Source organism: Rhipicephalus sanguineus, chromosome 7, assembly GCF_013339695.2.
Source record: "Rhipicephalus sanguineus isolate Rsan-2018 chromosome 7, BIME_Rsan_1.4, whole genome shotgun sequence".
Taxonomy (NCBI): Eukaryota; Metazoa; Arthropoda; class Arachnida; order Ixodida; family Ixodidae; genus Rhipicephalus; species Rhipicephalus sanguineus.
The window spans coordinates 129,701,565-129,722,553 of record NC_051182.1 but is presented as its reverse complement, the minus strand read 5'-3'; the positions used below and the strand labels follow the sequence as shown (position 1 = coordinate 129,722,553).

The window sequence follows — 20,989 nt, the reverse complement described above, 5'->3', positions numbered from 1 at the left end:
GCCGTGTAAATGACGCGAGACGACGCGGACGGGCGCGCAAAACGACTCGTCAGCAGGCGGAAGCCGCGCGGTATATAGGATCCATCAAGGGTATGATGTGGACAGGAAGCCCGGTACAAGCCGTAAAACCGCGTGCGAGAGGCGTCAGACGAGACAAATCAGCGCAGGCACGGAAACGAGTTAGCAGGCCGAGAAAAAAAAAAGAGAGAGACGACGACTCGGAGGTCAAAGTTCACCGTGCATATACGGTGTGAGCGTATAGTCGGGTGAAACAAAGCGGCCGTTATATAGGTCAGGTTAGGTACGGTCATACGATAACTTCGAAAGTTATGTCTGCACTGAGCTATATACTGTGCATACATGTATGTTTAAAACAAAAACGCGAAGCGCACAACGCAATGGAACGCACACTTTCCGGCGTACTTCCGGCGTATTTCCGGCGTCACGTTTCGTCTATAGCGCGTCAGCTCGCGTCGGGAGTCGTCACGCGGGTGTATAGTATAACTATACTACTGAATTCGATCGTTCTGCACGCTAGACATACGAATCCCGAAGTTTGTGTAACGTAAAGCGGAAACTACATGAAACGCGCATTTCATTTCCTGCGCGTTTTGCAGCGCCTAGTGTAACAGAGTCTGGCGCGTCAGCGGCCCATCACACATCCTTATGAGACCTTTATATTATAAGCCATTCCATAACAAGCGTGCTACGACAGTCACGAAGTGTGTACGCGAAACGGAAACTATACGCAAAAAGCGCACCGAGTGCATGTTTTACAGCGCCTGTGGTCTAAGTGTGGCGCATCAGCATCCCGACCCCAAGTGAAAGGTGATAACCAGAACGGCTATCCGGCTGTCTACCTTACACTCGAGAGAAGGGGTTGGGGGTTCGGACTGCAGTGCTGACCGGTGTCATCCTGTGCAGTGATCCGGAGCATGTGCAAGGCGAAAGCCTTAGATGCCTCATCGAACGCGAAAATTTACCGGCGTCCCTCGTCGGTGGCGTCAACACGGGTGATGCAAAGAATCATCGTCACGAGCTGACGTCACAGATCGCCAAAATGTGTGACGTGGTTATGACGTCATCACGACGTAACGTGACGTAACGTCACACGATGACTTCGTCACACGACATCGCAGCTTGGTTCGAAGGTGGGCCGATTACGGAGGCAGTGCGAAATCAGTTGAGGTGCCTCCGATCCCGGAGGCCGTGGTAAACCACGTTAGGTGCAGAAAGCGTTCGGAGGGTGGCGAGGCAAGATCGATACGTCGACCGGGAAGGAAACGAAGATGCTTTTCGCCTTCCAGTCGTCTTAGCTAGGTGAGTGCGTAAGGTACCCTGTGAGTTTTTTTCCTTGACAGTTAGAGCACCGCGCCACCGCGCCGTTAACATGCACCGGCTTACTGAAGTTCAGCTTATGAACGAAGTTAGCTATACACGTCAATGCAATACAAAACTATGCTCGTCAATACAGAGACAGCGACGTCCCCGATAAGTGAAGCAAAGCCCGACAGGATCCAAAAGGAAACTTCCGCTTCGTAAAACTAACAATAAGAACACGTTCCGGAAGTAATTTCCTTCCCTATACGCTAACATAGAGAAGAAGCCCCCGAAGGCACGCAGACGAGCTATATATTCATACGGGAAGCCACAAAAACTGCGCGCACTTCTTTTTCACGCGCCACAGGCTTCGCTCAGCCCCGTGTATGTGCCTGTAGACATAATCATATCCGCACGCTCCGGAGAGCTCATTTGCGTATCTCCTAATGACGCCTATATGCAGAGGCGTTTTACTATTTATAACCGCGGAGGAGCCTTCTTTTTTATTGCCGGCCATCGGCGCGGCGGTAAACGTGATTTAGCTCAAACGCATGGGCGGGCATATTAGTGTCGGTATATATATAGGGCGTCACAGCGGCTGTTACCATACGGATATGTGTATAGAGAGATGCATAGAGAGCTACATGGAGAGATGTTTAGAGAACAAAGCCCCTTGTCCGATGTTCCCTCATAATGACGCCATCCTATAGAGACGCGTCATTGAAGCCCCATAATGGCTCGTTTAGATGCGCCTGCTGTACACTGTACTCCGTTAAGGAAATAAATAATGGGTGCTATTCAACTGGAGCAAAACAGCTGAGCCAACATACGTTCTACTGAAGGCAACCGAAAGTATGAATACAACTCTATGTCTATGATTATTCTTGTATATGCGGCCGGCTCCATACTCTATTGATTCCAATTTACAGAGAGATAGATAGATAGATAGAGAGAGAGACAGACAGAGATAAGTGTTCTTTAATGAGTACTGGAGAGATTTGCTTTGGTATTGCACCATAAGCGTCATGGAGGAAGGAAAAATAAGGAGAGGCCCTGACGTCACATTCGTGAAGCCTCCACATCGCAAACACCCGCATCGCCTCCTAGCGAAAAAGCTTCGAAACATTTCGCGATTTCCGCCGTGTCGTTTGCAAGCGCATGCGCGATTCGAGCCTTTTTTTTTTCGCCGTGCAAGCGGCGCCGCGGCGCTGTCGATTCGCGAATGCTGCTCCTCGTGTGTGTTCTTTAGGAAAGCTACGCAATGCCCAGCTGTTGCGCATGGTTGCGTATACCCGGTGCAAATCGCGTGCACTGCGGAAAGTACCGGGTGTCACTTTTCATGTGTACGTACACGTTCGCTTCATTGATCACCAATGCGTGGTATTCGCATGCGAAGCTCTCGGATGTGCGCTCTGTTGCTTCTTACTCATTGTGTCAACTCAGAATACACGCGAACTTTTGTTTTTGGCGTCTGACGCGCCGTACATAACATGCGCCGAAGGCATCGTACGTTTTTAGAGGCTGTGTCGTTCAATGAAAGGGCAATAAACTTATGTTCTTGTTATCGGACTACATGATGTATGTATTGTGCGTCGTGCGCTCGTTGCGTGCTTGTTGTTGTGTGCGTACTAGAATTACAAACTTTACGTACACGATCGCGTATACAATACAGCGGTGTCCTCTTTTGGACGTGACGAATTGCTACTACGCTCACTCCATATACACGAACAAAGAACCGCTAATCCGGCAACAGATCGGGAAATCGGGCTACGAGAAAGGGAAGGCCTAACGCCCAGCAGAACGCGTAGTCACTGCTTGGTGAGTTCGAATACGATGATGCAGGGGCTGAACGTTTTTCATCACGGCACGTACCGGTATTCTGTACTGTTGCACAAAAACGCTCCACGAAGAATTTCAGCACGCAGCGCTCGGGCCTGCCACGCACGAACAGTCTGGGTAAACGTCTGCTTGCAACATTTTACTGCGTGCGAACCCGCACAATACGCGCTAAGTTTACGCCGGGACTACAAATCTTCGCAGAAGCTAACCACCGCGGAGAGCACGCCGCGGGGCGTCTGCTGTTTTGTTTGCCCCATACCGGTTTGTTTGCCCCAGTAATCTGACGTCACTTCCGCCACACTTTCGCAATGCATTGAAATACGATAGGGCCTCTCCCTCCTTAGTATTCCTTCCTCCATGATAAGCGTAGACGAGGGAGGGGAAACAGGGCGGGGGAGGGGGTGTTCAAGCGCCCCCCCCCCCCCCCTGCCCCGATACGAAATCAAAACGGGGGATTGCATTCGGCCACGAAACAGCACAGGGCAACTGGGTTACAGAAATGAAGCAAGTTGAAGCCATGCGCAATCTTTAAATTCGTGAGGCCGCGCGCTGCCGTGTTGCAAGTCACATTGAGCGCGACAGTACGTCCCGATGAGCTCGAACAACTCACAGGGTCTCGTATGCATTTACCTAAGACGACTCGAAGGCGAAAGCCTTCTTTTCTTCTCAGTCGATGTATTGTTCCTGCACAGCTACCCTCCGAAAGCTTTCTGCACCTAACGTGGTTTTGCACTGCCTCCAGGATCGCAGGCACGTCACCTGGTTTTACATTGCCTCCGTGATCGGCGCAGCTATGACCAAGCTACGATGTCATGTGACATTACTACACGTGACGTCATAATGACATCAGCAAGTTCTGACGATCTGTGACGTCACGATGACGTTTATGGTGATCACGTGATGATGACATTTTTGCATCACTCGTCTCCGACGCTGCGGGATGCGGAATTTTCGCGTTTGATGAGGCACGTAAGGCTTTCGCCTCAATAACTAGTACTAGTTAAAGAAATCTCACTTGGTTACAATTTAAGAAAAAAATGCCAGCTCCGCCCACCGCTGTCCCTCCCACTTAGTATTTGCATAAATGCTCCATCCAACAGCGCTCGCTCGTTTTCGTGACGTCAAGCCCTTCTCGAGAGTTTCAGATAGTTGAGTTTCCCATACAGATCGACGTTTGCGTCCTTTGGTTTTATGCCGGAAACTTGAACGTCCTGGTAAATTTCGCCAGGGATTCTGACATTCTGCTCAGCCTAACGTAATCTTTTAGGTAATAACGACGAACCTTTAACTCTTAATATGCTTCGTATTTAAGTTAGCCGAGAAAAAGTTGGTAGCATTCGAGCGGAAACCAGCTAGCACGAACGGTCTTTCACAGGTATAAGGGCAGGCGCGCCGCAGTTATGTGCGCGGAGTTGCCATTTTTTTCTTAGGCTGTAACCGACTATAGCGTCGACATACCCACTGCATAGAGTTTCCTAAAATTAACTGGAGGAGACTCTGGCGCTGCGATCGTTCAGCCACCATGGGAATGATGGGTAGTACACGGATTTGCCTAGTCTTCGTACTTGCGGGCTTCGAACGCACTTGTGGCTTTGTTTATTGTTTTGTTTTGGTTTCCTTTCGGATAAAAGAATGGATCGTTGTGAACTTCGTGACCAGATTTGAATTGGTGAGCCTAAAAAAGTTGAGTGGTGAAGTGGAATTGTTGAACGTTTGCTGAACTTCGTCTTGCGCCAAAGCGGATGCAGGCGACGCCCAGCCAAAGGGAGCCGACAGTACGAAGTTTAGACAAATCCGTGTACTATCCATCATTCCATGCTCGTTGAAGCGCCATGCGTTGCAGCTCCCATAGACACTAGCGCCAGAGTTTCCTCTACTAAGTATTGTAGGAAACTCTATGACCCACGGTAGGAATAGGAATGGAAATAGACTCAGTGGCATTTAACAACAACAACAAAGCTATACGAGTAGAACGTACGAAATCACTACCCGTATACATGCAGTTATCTAAACTATATATCTGCATCAGCTTAACGCACACTCATTCAGTTCCGTTACCCGGAGGTGTACGACCGATAAACAAGGATATAGATAGACTGTATACATGCTGCAACATGGACTACACGGCCCAGCCATTCGTCGTCAACGTCGAACGTACGTCACCGCCCGTGTAACGTCATTTGAATACAATCGGGGCCCGTGACGCGGTCGATCGCGCGTCCGTTCCACATCGAGCCTTCCTCCTATAGAACAAACGGTCGAACTGCCGAAGCGAGACAGGCGACCAAATCCAAGACAAGACAAGACGAGAAATCGAGGACGAGACAGGAAGTAAGGGAAGCAGAAAGAGAGGGAGAGAGGGAAAAATAAATAGCGCATAGAAAGGGATGGAGGTTAAAGGGACACTAAAGAGAAACAATGAATCGGTTTAGATCGATAAATTGTGCTCTGAGAACTCTAATGTCGTTAATTTCGCCATCATAGGTTTATTAAGAGAGGAGAAAATCAAGTTCAAAGATTAATTTTTAAATTTCGCGCCGAAATGTCCCCGCGTGACGCACGGATTTCAAAGTGCATTTATCGTATTTTGGCGCCATTGGCTCAACAAAATTACCCCAAACTTGGCATGTTAAGTCTATGGCCCCCTCAGAGGACAGTGTACTTCATTTTTACCGATTACGAATTACGTAGACCCTAGTAGGCGCCGTCAAAACACGTGACGCCACGGCGAATGGTGCGGAAACTTCAAGGTGGCGTCGCCACCCACATTTTCTTTTTGCGCGTTTTCTCGCTTACTAAGCGCCTTCTCGCCGCAAGCGTGGTGTTTTTGGTATCGCGAAAGAGTACTTTTCTAATATGAGAAAAATCGTTTTGCTCTTTAGTGTCCCTTTAAGATGGGGAGGTCCGGTTGGCTACCCTGCAAAGGGGAAGGGAGAAATAAGATGGGGAGGGGCGAGAGGGGACGCATAGAAAAACCAGCGCAGAGAGAAACAGAGAAATTGCCATTATGCATTTGCCTAAGACGACTCCAAGGCTAAAGCCTTCTTGTTCTTCTCAGTCGACTATAGAGATCCGGCCCGAAGGCTTTCGCACCGCACGGAGTTTTGAAGTGCCTCCGGGATCGGCCCACTTTTGACGAAGCGACGACGTCGCGCGATGACGTCATCTTATGGCGTCTGGTTATGTGACGTCACGGTGACGTCGCAAAATTACGGCGATATCTGACGGCAGGATGACATCATATGATGACGCCATGACATGACGATTTCTCGCATCACTCGTGTTGATGCCGACGCCGCAGCGGACGCCGACGGTTAGTTTCCGTGTTCGGAGAGGCATCTAAGGCTATCGCCTCGAAAGGAGTTGCCCCACGCCAAGTGACCTCTGAACACGAGTCAAACCGCCTAACCAAGGCACAGAACAAATCGAAGACAAGGCAAGGCAAGGCAAGCAAGCAAGCAAGCAAGAAAGAAAAGAAAGAAAGAAAGAAAGAAAGAAAGACCAAACGAAGCAGAAGGAGAAGTGCCATCGTCGTTCTGGGTCACTGGGCCACGCCGACAGTTCCGAAGCGAAACGTTAGGGGGAGCGGCCGCGCTAGCTGCACGGTGGCGGGAGACAAGCAGTGGGAGGAGAAGTGACGGCGGGCAATTCGCGAGGCGCATTACCGTCACGTCCGCCCCAGTGTAGCAGAGGGTGCGCGCACCGAACGCGAGATGTACGGCGTGACAAGTGCACGCGGGGCGACAGCGGAGCAGCGTTGACGCGAAAGGAACGCGTCCGCCCACTTCACTCGACGTATACTCGAAACTCAGCTTTTGCCGGTGATGGTGCTATTACATAGGGTGGTCTGAGCAGCTTGAGAGGCGTGGAAGCGTTACCGCATAGGCGGCTGGGTAATTGGAGGACCGTAAGAGCACTCTCTTAAGGACAATGATTGTTCTTAGACAGAACGAAAAACTCGCACAGTCCCTTATTCGCCTAGGACAACTCGAAGGCGAAAGCCATCATCTTTTTCTTTTCAGTCAGTGTATTCATCCTCCCCACCCCACCCCCCGCCCACTAAGAAAGCTCTCTGCACCTAACGTGGTTTTGCACCACCTCCAGGGTGTGAGGCACTAGCTGAAAGCTTTCACCACTTCACATGATTTCCACCGCCTCCGTGATCAGCATCCGTGTAACTAGGCGACGATGTCGTGCGATTAACTTGACGTCACGTTATGTGACGTCATGGGTGATGATGATCTTTTGCATCACTAATGTTGACGCGTTGCCGACGGTCGATTTTCGCGTTTGATGAGGCATCTAAGTCTTTTGCCTTAAAGGACAATATATATAACACGTCATGCGAACATATTCCATTGTTCCTGCGAGTGGACATGTTATATGCGCGTGGATGCGGTATACGCATACGAATGTGCGCTGAGGGTAATCGGAAGGCGTTCCAAGTGGCGAAAAAATAAAATACATGAATAAAAACCTTCGACGCGTCGCGCACGCCGACGCGGGCCGGCGGTTTCACAAAAAGACGTGGGTTCTACTTGAACCGGAGATGAAGGGCTTTTACTGCAGCCTGCGTGCGCTCTACAGAGGCCGTTCAGTATAATCGATCACCACCTACCTGGGAAACTCGATCAATCATCGATTAAATCGTAGCGCGAGCGGAAGCACACCGGGCCGCGGGGCGTCAGGAACAGCAGGGAACACAGCGGTGACCTATATATGCAGCATGAACTTGGAACAAACAAAACACAAACAGAAAGCGCCGGTTCCTGTTCCACGCAGGAGGTGGAATGCGTAAGCGGATCGAAATAACGCGGGGTCACGCACAACGCTTAGCTGTCAGCGCCAATGATGGGCGCTCGCATTCTAAATTGAACGGGAAGGCACAAAGCGATCTCTCGTGTGAACTGTTTTTGAGGAGCTCTTACTGGAGTGGCTTGATCGCGGTTCTCACAACGAAGGTTGTTCAGAGAACTTCCGCAAACCGCTTCTGCGTGCGGCGCACATGGAGGTCGCTTTTTTTTTTCTTTTCAAAAAAGAAAAAAAAAGTGCTGGAATAGAAGCTCTCGCATCCCTTTAGCGGTAAAAGTGAAGTATTCACCTCGCCTGAGGGAAATGGTACACTGGCCAGTCTCCGGGCGCTGTCGTAATGAGCGCTCGATAGAGCACAGCAGGCGCAGGTCATTTAGCTGACCACATACGCCGTTTCTCGCACAGGCCAGCATGCAAGGTCTTTCTTAATCAAACGCGTGTGCTGCGCCAGTTTAGCACCACGGTGCTTTGGCACTCAGCGAGAAGGTGAAATTTTTGAAGCCTTTCGTATCGAAAATGAAAAAGATTCCTGCGTGAGTGCCCCCTTCTGTGACCTCGGCGAAATAAAAGAACTATAGAATTCGTCAAAGCTAATCTGTCCGTTTAATCTGTTATAGTCATGGGCGTGCGAGATTTTACGTGAGCGCTGTGCACGAGTGGTTCAGCTGCTGTCGATAAAGTACCTTTAAGATGAAAACTTTAGCACACACCAGGACGGGCCACAAAGAATAGGTGAGACAGGCACTGGGGCTGACGAACAACTACTTTATTCTTGCAACAACGCATGTAAGAATAAAGCATTTGTTAATCAGCGCCATTGCTTGTCGCTTCTATTCCTTGTGGTCCGTCCTGGTTTGTGATCCCCCCTGTACACATGCTGAGCGCGGTTGTTGACCGGCGCATTGCAACTATATTTCGTCACGCAAGTTGGAAAACGCACGGATGCTATATACTGCGTGTGACGTCAACAGAGGCCGACACCGTCGAGAAACGGCACGGCTTGCACGGTCACTAACGTTAACCACATTTTGTATTTTTCCTTTTTTCGCACCGTACTGCGGTAAGAGCGTGTGAACGAGCCATTCGCACGCAACGTGATCGTATAGTTTTCTGTTCCCGTCATGCACTTAGAGCCGCGAGTGTGAGCGCTCGTTAACTACATGCAGAGTCGCCTGTGCATCCATCAGACAGTTTTAGTTGGGCATCCGCAGTGTAATAGCTGTGCGGACGCAGGCAGCCATTCATTATATTCACTTGTCGACTCCGTCTCTTTCCATATGAATATGCGATTCGCGTGCGGCGTCGCATTATAACTAGCGTGAGAACCTCGAGGCGACCCCACGCGGCCGTTTAGGGCAACCCTGCATGGAGTCGCGTGCGCCGTGCGCGACACTTGCGCGAGCGACACGGTGCGGTCACGCGTGCTGTAGGCGATAATCGCCTTCGTGTGCATGGCGATGCATGAACACTGTGCAGTGCACGCGAATCTGCGAGCACACGTGAACGTACGTACGCACGCACGCATGCACGCAGGTACACACGTTCTCTAATTTTACAGCGAAAGCTGTTATGAGATCATTTCAACGGCCATTTTTGGCGCCAGTTGTCCGCCGCCGCCGCCGGTGTCCGTAACCGCTATCGCACGAAATAAGAAAAGTAAAGAAACAAGAAAAAAATTTCAGGATGGAACGAGGTTCGAAGCTGGGCCCTCTGCGTGGGAGACCAATGTTCTACCACAGAGCCATGCCGGCGTTTGAAATTGCGTTGCAAAAAGACCATATACAGGCTTCATGTCGGGAAGGAACCACATTAACATATGTAATGTAGCGTGGTAGAAGAGTAAAATAACAACCAGGCGTCCCACAAACGCGAATTCTGTAACCGGGCGTCACACAATGCGAATTGCGCAACGAGTGGGTTGTTGAATGCTTCCGACCCATTATAAAGGACTCTGCCATAATTCTTCATCGTCATCAGGCCCAACACCAACAAAGTGCGCATAATGCCTTGCAGGTGTTTAGCGAGTACCACGGTTCTCCGCAGAATGACGAAAAATTGCATAGTGGCCGCTTCCCTACTTCACAAAAATTGTGATGATTTATAGCGTAGTGGGTTCCTCGCAAGTGCACTTCTATTGGTTGCCAAGGAAGCCCATAAGGCTGCCGTGATCCATTTCCTCAGGCTCTCAATAAAGTTAATTCCCTCTCTCTCTCTCTCTCGCTCTCCGTTTCTCCGGCTAACGTATGTTATAAAGCGTGGTGGGACAGTGAAATAACGACCGGGCGTCACAAAATATGAATTACGTAACTAGTGGGTCGTTTAACGCTTCCAACCCATTACAAAGGGCTCAGCCATAATTCTTCATCGTCATCAACCATCGCATCAACAAAATGCACATAATGCCTTATACTCCTGTCGCACAGGTTAACTTAAGTGCACTTTGAGCGAGTGCACTTCGCCGGTAGAGTCATTTGCACGCTGTCACACAGGAACGCTTATGTGACACTCGCTGCAAAGTACACTTGCCGGCTAGTGCGTTCGCCAAACTCACTTCGCTGCGACGGAGTGTCTATCCTCGGCAGCAGTGGCTTGCAAATAGATACGCTAATGCAAAACGCGACGATCATGGTATTTTTAAACCGTCGTTCTCGTTATTAGGAATACTGCCATGTATTCAAACAAATGATACTCAACAAAAAACCTCGCTACTCTCGCCCTCGGGCAGTTTGCGGTCACGTCCGCTAGGAGTATGCGGGAGCACATGCCGTGCAATGGCCGCGTCCGTCACGTTGTTTACTTCCTTGCACATGTGCAGGTCAGTCATTCTTTAATCATTTGCGATGGCGTGTACCACGGGTGCCACTTCCGCGAAGACAACGTGGTCCAACGCAGAGACGCCGGCGCTCATACGCCTTTGGGAGGAGCAAATGATTGCTGCCAAAACACGCTCCAAACGCCCGTCACCACTACGCGTCCCTTCTGCACCGGAGTCCATCATTTTTGTTTTCCATTCGTCTTGGATATGATACTGTCTCGTCTCGGCTCGCGATGACCACTGACGTTATGCGGTTGCAATATTTACTTCATTTACGCGCAAAGTTCATTGTAAATTATGTTCATGCCTATAATAAGCAATTAAACTGCGAGCATTGCCAAAAATAACAAATATATGTTGCGCTACTGAATCACCAATTGCCACTGCCATCATTTCCGAAGCACACTTCTCTTTCTCGTGTAGCAGCGCGCCGCCAAAGTGACACTCTGTGAGCGTAGTGCACTCGCTCAAAATGACACTAAATTTACCAGTGTGACCGGGGTCGCTTCTCCGCAGAATGACGAATAATGTCGTGGAGGGTGCTTCCCAACTTCCCAAAAATTATGATTTGTGGCGTACTGGTTACGTTACTATAGTGTACTTGTATCAGTAGCCCCAAGAAAGTTTATATAACGAGCTCTAGAAATGCCGCTCTTCCAGCTTTCGCTGTGACTGTGCTGCGCTTTCCGCGCAGGCCTGGCGTTTTTTCTGTCACGTGGCTATGTAGCTGTGTAGGCGCTATGCATATTAGGCCACTCTTCGTCATTATCGCGATGTTGACGTTGCCGATGCAGCTGGAAACAGATGAAGCGCGAAGTACTGGGTTCGATTCCCAGTGCCGCTGGGCACGTACCCACCGGTCTTTTCTCAATGAAGAGAGAGCTATCCGGCCAGCCGTCTGATTTTTTTAAAGGGGGTGGGGACTCATATCTCGAGAAGCTGCCCCTCTGAAGCGGAGTCAAAGAAGAGATGGGCAGCTTAAAGGGACACTAAAGAGCAAAACGATTTTTCTCGCATTAGTAAAGTAGTCTTCCACGATACCAAAAACACCACGCTTGCTGCGAGAAGACGCTTAATAAGCGAGAAAACGCGCAAAAAGAAAATACAGGTGGCGACGCCCCCTTGGAATTCCCGCACCATTTGCCGTGACGTCACATATTTTTGATGGCACTTGCTTGGGCCTACATAGCTCCTGATCGGTTAAATCGAAGTACATTGTCCTCCGAGGGGTCCAGTGACTTGACATAAAGAGTTTGTGGAAATTTCGTCCAGCCAGTGGCGCCGAAATACCTTAAATGCTCTTTGAAATCTTTCGCGTCACGAATTACAAAGTTCGGCGCGAAATTTAAAAATGAAATTTGAACTTGGTTTTCTCCTCTAATAATAAGCCTATGTTTGTGAAATAAACTACACAATAGTTCTCCGACACACTTTATCAATCTAAACCAATTCATTGTTTCTCTTTAGTGTCCCTTTAACTTTGACTGTGCGATCGCGTTAGCCCCGGACGCCGCCTCCTTTTGGCCTTCTCCAAAATAAAGTTTTTCACCACCACCACCACTTTAACGCAACTGTGCGATTACGTCGTCATGGCTTGCGTCTTTTCGCAGCAACCGAGCGCGCTCTGATGACGTCAGGTCGGACTGGACATGTCCAACAGATAGCTCCAGAATAGCTCCCCTGCTGGCGTGGGACGCCCGACACAAATACGCCGGAAGTACGCTCCATGTGGGTCGCTGCACCGCTGATCGAGTGGAGACGGTTGACGCACCCGTCGAGCGCTGGTGCGCGCGCGTGCGGTCGGTCGTGCTTCGAGTCTCGGCAGACGTCGTCCTCCGCTGCACGTCGTCAAGGCGGCGTATCTATCGGCGTCGTGCATGCTCGCGTATCGCTCACTGCAGCTCCGTCGCTGTTCGCGGAAGAGCGCGTCCCTCCTGCGTGTGTACAGTACGTGGGGTCCGTCTGTGTGTGTTTTTTTCCTCTCTCTCTGTCTGTATGTGTTTGCATCTGTGTCTGTGTTCTCCTCTCTCTGCATGTGTGTGTGTGTGTGTGTGTGTGTGTGTGTGTGTGTGTGTGTGTGTGTGTGTGTGTGTGTGTGTGTGTGTGTGTGTGTGTGTGTGTGTGTGTGTGTGTGTGTGTGTGTGTGTGTGTGTGTGTGTGTGTGTGTGTGTGTGTGTGTGTGTGTGCAGTATACGTGGACCTCCCGTCCCCTGCCGGCCAGCGACCCGGGTCACCCGGCCGTCGCGCCGCCGCCGCAGCACGCGTCTCCATGACACGACGGCGACGACGGAACGAACACGACACGCTCCGTGGGTCGCTGCCACCCTCCCGTCTTCTTAAACCACGCGGCGTCACGTGAAGCCGCGCGTGAGCATGCGCGCGTGTCCTCTCCTTGTCTGTGCGCAGAGCGCGTGCCCAAGCATCTCTCGAACGCGCGCCGCCGCGTGGAGGACAACTGGTGGTGGTTTCTTCCTGTACTATGGGCTAGCGAGGGACGCCACATCGGAGGCCTAACTTTAGGCGCAAAACTTCCCGCAGAGCTTGGAAAGTTAATCGGCAAAAAAGGCGATGACAGAAGAACCACGCAAACACAGGACCAGTGCGGGTACCACTGATATATCAATTGTTGGGGTTTTACGTCTCGAAACCACGATATGATTATGAGAGACGCCGTAGTGGAGGACTACGGAAATTCCGACCACCTGAGGTTCCTTAACGTGCACCTAAATCTAAGTACACGGGCCTCAAGCATTTTCGCTTCCATCGAAAATGCGGCCGCCGCGACGGGGGTTCGATCCCGCGACCTTTGGGTCAGCAAGTCGAGCCCCATAACCACTAGACCACCGCGGCGGGTTTCATAACATTACACTAGGGGGAAATCTGGCGCTATAGTGTCTATGGGAGCTGCAACGCATGACGCTTCAGAGCGTGGGAATGATGGGTGGTACATGTATTTGTTTGAGCTTCGTTCTTTCGGCTCCGTGTCGCATGCGGTCGCTTTGTCGCAAGAGGAAGTCCAGGAGTCCCACTTCACCACCCTGACCCTTTCAAGCTGACCAATTCAAATGAGCTCACGAAGTTCCCAAAGAGCCATTCTTTTATACGAAATCAAAAGCCGAAACACAACAATAAACAAAGTCACAAGTGCGTTCGAAGCCGCAAGCACGAAGTCTATAAGGCAAATCCACGTGCTGCGCGTCATTCACATGGTGGCTGAACGATCGCAGCGCCACAGTTGCCTCCACTAAATATTGTAGGAAACTTTACGGTATCCTCTACTGGCGCAAATATTGACGCCATTGGAGGAGGCCTTAATAACTTCGGGCGCCAGACTTCGTGCACAGCGTTGGCGCCGATAGAGGCGGGCTGAGGTGGAACGGGGTTTCAATCTTTCCACTCCCCGATATGTCTGCAGTTTGTATGTATACACATACACGCACACATACCAACACACCTACAGGCCCATGTGCTTAGATTTATGTGCACGTTAAAGAACCCCAGGTGGTCGAAAATTTCCGGAGCCCTCCACTATACGGCGTCTCTCATAATCATATCGTGGTTTTGGGACGTTAAACACCAGCAATTATTATTAATTACTACCAACACACATACAAACATTCTCAAATGCACCGAAATGCGGAAGCCGGGGTCGGGAATCGAACCCACGACCTCGGCCGGTGCAGCGCAACTATAAGTTTTCGAATTTGCGTGAAGCGAAACTTTTCGCGAAGTGCCACGCTTTGATTAAGGGTCAGTGAATGCGTTTCGTATGGCCTGCGACACGCTTTGCAGCACAGCGAAATCTCACTCACCGAGACAAAAAAAAAGAAGAAGAAAAGAAAAAGAAAGGCAAGAAAAGAAGGGACAAGACCCGTTAGGCACTCACTTGCTCCAGTTAAATATTGCTGCTTTCTTTTATCTCAATAAGTCGACCCCCCCCCCCCTCCTAATCGTGCGATGTGAATATCAGATAACAGATAGCCTATTAATTTAACAGCTTCTAAAGAACCAAGAAAAAAAAATAAGGTGGGGGATACTCCGTCTGTATACCGCGGCAACACTCGTGACAGCCAAATAATCATCATCGCAATCATCATCAGCTTAGATTAATTCCACCGCGGAGCTAAGGACTCTCTCAGCGATCTCCGATTACCCCTTTCTCCCGCCTACCCACTCAGTCCTGCACGCCTGCCAAGTTCCTAATCCGGTACTTCACGAATGAGCTCTCTAAGTAACGCAGCCTAAACAGACTGGGCGGCGCGCCGAGAAAGTAGGCCGGCCACATCGTGGGCACCGCCGCGAGGAATATCCCGCGGGACCGCGGAGCGGCAGCTGACAAGCACGAAACAACGGAGTCGCTTGTCCGTCAATGCAGGCGCGTGTGCTCCACTTAGGGCCTTCTGCCACTTGTGCGGGTTGTGCGGGAAGTGTGCATGAGATCGCGGCCTTGCACGCACGCCTATGCGGGCCTGATGCCCCGTGCCACTGAGAACCCGTCTCGAGCTAAACCGGAGACGTCGTCGTCGTGTAACGTGGGCTCATGCGGGGCACAGAGCGATATCCGCTTAATACAAGGGCTAGACTGCGTCGCGCCATTGGCGACGACGCGCCGTTCGCGACGTTCTATTCGTATGGATACAAAGCGTCTAACGTGCGATGCTAAGAGACACGTGACATCTCTGCTCGATGATAATTGCGATAATCGTGATGCTCACGATGATGAGCCTTATTCGTAGAGAAAAGTGCATTGTAGAAAAATGGTTCTAGCCAGTTCATCGTTGTGAAAACAGTCGAACAGCAAAGCTGTCGCCCCTTTCGTAAGGCTTGACATTTTGATTTTAAGTTTCGGCAGTTTCCACGATTATCGCCATCATCATCGCCATCATTTCGTTTTATTTGTTTTCTACATTAAGTCCCCTCTCTGGTCACGTGACCTGCGTGACTACAACTACTACGAATACTACTACTAGGACGACGACAACGACGTCACAGGGTAGACTGATACTGGCGTCACACGGTGCACTGGTGATCGCGATTAAGCCCAATGCCGATCGTATTGCTCAACAGTGATGGGCTCCCTTCTGCAGCTCGTGTAAGGAAGCCAATCACGATCAAGAAATTCGATCCGGATCCGGCCCGATCGCGATCAAAAGTGACTGTTCGACACCGCTGTCAGCCTAGCTGTAAAGAAGCGTGTTCAGCGCTTTGCACTCTTCAAAGAGTATGAGCAGTTAAGAAGTCGTCACGGAAGATCACAGAGAAGAAACAAATTACAGGGGTTTCTTATGCACTTGCCCGAGACTACTTGAATGCAGTATATGCACCCTGCTATGTGTTAAAGACGTGCACAGCGGAAGCCTTCCAATGATATCTGCTGCGCCAGGGGATCGTCTTCTTTATATTTTGTCTTTATCGCCTCGGTTTCACGCTTCCGCAAAGACGAAGTGAGCGCGCAGCTCGCGCGATCACTTCGTCTATCTTTCTATCTAGCCCTCAAGGCGTTGTAGAATGCTAGCGGCGGCCAGGGGCGTCGCCAGATATCTTTTAAGGCGAAAGCCTTAGACGTCTCATCAAATGAGAAAACTGACCGTCGGCGTTCCGCGTCAAGGCAAGCGATGCAAAAAATTCATTACCACGTGATGACATCACGATATGACGTCATCACGACGCCACAGATCGCCAAAATTTGTGGGGGATCATCATGACGTCACTATGAAGTCATCGTTACGTCACATAATGTTACGCCACGTGATGGCTGACGTCTTCACATGACACCGTCGCTTGGTTGAAGGCGGGCCGATCACGGAGGCAGTGCAAAACCAGGCAAGGTGCACGAAGCAATGCAATGCCTCCAATCCTGGCGGCAGAAAGCTTTCGAAGGTGGACGGGGGAGGATTAATACAACGACTGAGAAGAAAAGGACAGCTTTCGCCTTCGAGTCATCTTAGGCGAATAAGGGACCCTGTGAGTTTCTTTCCGGGCGGGAGGGGGGTTTACCCACACTTTATGTATATTCTTGCATGTCTTTGTATGTGTGCGTGCACACATACACATGCAAAACTGACTTTTTTCGTTTTTTCGGGGGGAGGGGGGTGGGGGGGTTGACCTCCCTAACCTCCCTGGCTACGCTGCAGTGGCTGCGACGAAGGAGTCTCAGTGAACACTGCATAAGTGCACATACGCATGCGGCCGCTCCCTGCAACGCGCACTTATATAGCACGCTCGAAGGACCTATACGCGTCCGTATACATATAACGCGGATGTTTCAACTCGCGAATGCAAGCTCTCCGTCTTGTAGCCAGCAGAATACGCGGTGAATGCATGCGAATGAAAGCTGAAAGATTAACCAACCGTAACAACGAGACGCGCTCCGGGTTAGAAGGGCGTGGGCGCACGATTTGCACATAAACGTCGCCGAGGCTTCCTTCAAGGACGTGTGAAAAGGATGCTGCCACCGCGCCGAGCACGCAGGAGGCTATATGGAAGTATTGCGCAATGCGAATCGCTCGAGGCGTGTGTGGGAACGCGACGCCATTTTGCGCAATGCGAATTCTCTTCACCTTCGCAGAGTGCCAGTAGACTGTGCGATATATTTGCGATGGAAATTGCGTTTTTTCGGTTATGATTTCGCACTACACTGAAAGCCCTTCAATAAGGCGACACCACTACATACTTCATGCGTTGGAGTAGGAGTGAGGCCATTAACGATTGATTCCATACCAAATGTGCCAGCCATTTTGGCGAGCATTTCAAATGTATCGAAAAAAAAATATATCGTGCTTATTTATTTGCATTAAATACAGTGCGTTGCTGAAATATTTCGGAGAGAAACAAATTTTTGGTCACGTGGGCACCTCCTGGATTTGACAAAATGTCGTTTGGGTTATGTTTGTCTGAAAATTTATTCTGAGAGCATCGTTTCTCGTTTTAATACCCAAATTAGTTAACATATTTAAAAAAAGGCGTTTGTGTAAACCGTTTAAATATCGATATCATTGCAATTTTTCTGCCATGTATGCTTCAGAAAATGTTTCCAAATGTTCAAAGTTCGCATTTCTTTTTCTTTTAAAATAGCGCTATGTACTAATATCCGAGTAATCAATAGTTACTATACTTAACGTATAATTTGCGATAAAAATATTTTCCCATTACGGAAGTTTGTAAATCTCACGAGAAAAAAAAAGAAATCTTATAAAATCTTCATTTTGGGCCACGTTGAGACGCAATTTACACCGCGTGGTGCTCCAATGAAAATTCAGTTTTATACCCCAATAGAAAGGAAATACATACTTTTTCTCATATGGCAAGTCTTATTATTGCATTTTTGTTTTAAGCAAGATAATCATTTTTGAAGTTCGAACCCCATTGACACGTATCTTCCCAGCTTCATCATTGAAGTTCGGCATTGCTAACCGTATCTAATAGTTGTAATGCTGCAGTACAACAGTAGTAGTAGAAGTAGTAGTAGAGACAGTAGAAAAACTGTCACAGTGACCATGGCAATGAATGAACATGATGACGATAATGATGACGACAATGGCGCATATCAAGATCGACTATTCTTAAGCCATCAGTAGTTTCGCATTCGTCTATGGCCGTTCGTCACGCTAACGAACGAATCGTTCACCCACCCTAATCGCAGGCTTCAAACGGAGCGATCAGGAACGAACGCGAAGTGGTACCCCGCTGTCAATAGAGACACCGACGCCACATGGGTCCATTAGCCATGGAGCCACGCAGAACCAAAGCGACGACGCTCTTAAAAGGCCACGTATACGAAGAACAGAGCAGAACCTCCTCGGTCATCGACTCGCTCGAGCTCGCCCGTCATGCGGTTTTTGTAGGTCAATAAATCCATTACCGCACGTCAAAGGCAAGGAAGAAGTCACACTCCAAAATCGGCCTCGGTCATATTTCATATCGCGGGCTGTCTATGAGGAACGGCGCGAAAGCGTGAGCCCGCCGCAAGCTTTTGAGACTCATGAACTTCAAAAGATCGCAGATGGTGCCCAAACTGGGCCGCCATCTGAGAGGTCTTCCCTAAAGCGTCGGGTACGGACTACCTTGGTGCCCGAACTGGGGCGCCAAGATAGTCCGTATCCGACGCTTTAGTGAAGACTTCCTCCCATCTTTTTGTCTTCATTTTATCACCTGCTTCTCAACTCAACTTTCAATCAATCCATCCTCCCTTAGTTTATCAACATGCAACGCATTCCGTGTCCGCAGCCCGTACTTCCGTATTCAACGCTCATCACTGTTGTACAGTCGCCGTCAAAAGTTTAGAGACCACTATAGGACTGAGAGAACTGAATTTCCCAGCAATCTGTGACTGCATTCGGCCGAACTGCACAGCACATGTTGTTAGCGCGTTTTAGAACAGGCCGGAAATCTAAATCCAACGCTGCCTGCCGAAGCAGGCAGCTTTTTCTTGTGTCTCGTGGTCCATAAACTTTCGAAGCTGACTGTAGATCATTTCAACTTATCCGCGCCTGTTCCTCAAGGTGGACAGACATCAGCTACAGGACGGTGACTCGAAAAAGAAGTCTATAGCCTGCACTCTCAGTCTAAATGTGAGTTACGGCGGCCGGGTCGGCCGGGTGTTGTAAACACAGCACGATGCGAACGTGCACTCCGAGCACCGAGCACGCTCGCTCGGCGCGGTTGCTATAGTAGCTTCCATCCTCTCCTGCGAAATTAAATGAAAGACATCTTTCCCACGCAACATCCAATCAGTGCACCTCGCACCGGTACCCTCTAGTAGCCCACGTGAAAGAGGCAGCCTTCAATAGTTATTGCTTATATCTGCCGCCGCTCAATCCATGCATGCGACCGTCATTTACGAGAATTAAGGCGTGTTCCAACAAAAAGATAATTGAGGAGAACGCGAACACGACCGAGACCAACCGCTTTGGGATATACGCATACGCCTATAACTAATACGCCTATAACTTATACGTCCATAATGTATATGCCTAAAACGGGTTCCAAAACCGTGTACAGCAATCGCAGGCACGCACGGGACGTCGAAGAGTATACAGAAACACTGCGGATTGTCGTGAATAATGCCCCTAATTTCGGAACCATATCATAATCTCCCTAAACACTGGAGAGAACGACAGTATAGGTCCACTTGTGACCGAACCTAAAACGACACTAAAGACACGCAACGGAATTGTAACAGCGGCATTTTGGGACCGCATACATCGTTCATAGCTGTAACGGCTGCCGCTATAGATGCGTGTATAATCCGGCCACAATATCTTCAAAAGCACCTCTTCTATTCTCCTCTAGTAGATTGAAAGGCTCCTTCCTTCTTCGTGAAGAAGCCGCACCAACATTAGACGCTAACGAGCCGGCTCATTGTCGTGCGGAGAAGCGATGCACACGAAAGCGTTCCTTCAATCTTGTATGGCAGCAGGAGAGAGAGGGGGGGGGGGGAGGGGGGAGAGAGGAGAGAGGAGAGTAGTAGTTGGCCCGCGCCAAGCAATCTATTCGCCAGAAAACGAGCAGCGGGCGCTGTATCCTATATGCTGCCAACACCGAAGGGGAAATTACTTCTTATCCTGTAGACACTTACGACGACATGCTCTCCTCCTCGCCAACAAACTCCTTGCCTTCTTCTCCTCTCACCGCCCTCTGCCACTTCCCTTCGCTACCGCCTTTAGCACAATCACGGCCGTGCCACAAGCATCGTGAGAGGTGTATACAAAGATACCACAAGCGCGGTGTCAGATTGAGGTTAGCGCGAGCTAGCACTGCGATACATGTGGGGTTCGTCGTCACCCCTCGGCAGGTTCGTATCCGCTGGAAACGAAAGGAGGAAGAAGAGAAACAAAGAAAAGAAGAGCAGAGCGAGATCTCGGTCAGCTCCTGTTGCCGTTCGCGGTTTCGGCGAACGAACGGAGAAGTGAGCGAGATGGAATCCTGGGCACCACCAGCCGGAGGCAAAACTGCTCCAGTTGGGAGAGGATGATGCGTGCCCCAGAATACCGTTAAAGAGGAGGAGGACGAGGAGACTGCACACTCTTTCTCTCCCTCTCTCTCAAACCGCTGGTGCATCCGCGTTTGGGACGTCCCGCGGCGCGAGCGGGCAGAGTGCGTATATACTGCACGAGGCGAAGGAGAGCAACAAGATGAGTAATGCGAGTGACACAAGACCTAGAATGCCGTTGCGCAGAGTGAAGAAGGTGCGTGGGTGAGAGA

General features: G+C 49.9%; 1 protein-coding gene across 1 annotated transcript in view; it reads right to left on the bottom strand.

Moving 5' to 3' along the window:
- LOC119399022 (uncharacterized) overlaps nt 1–20,989 on the bottom strand; it is a 57,813-nt gene that overhangs the window by 15,220 nt on the left and 21,604 nt on the right. The gene's annotated exons all lie outside the window — the stretch shown is intronic.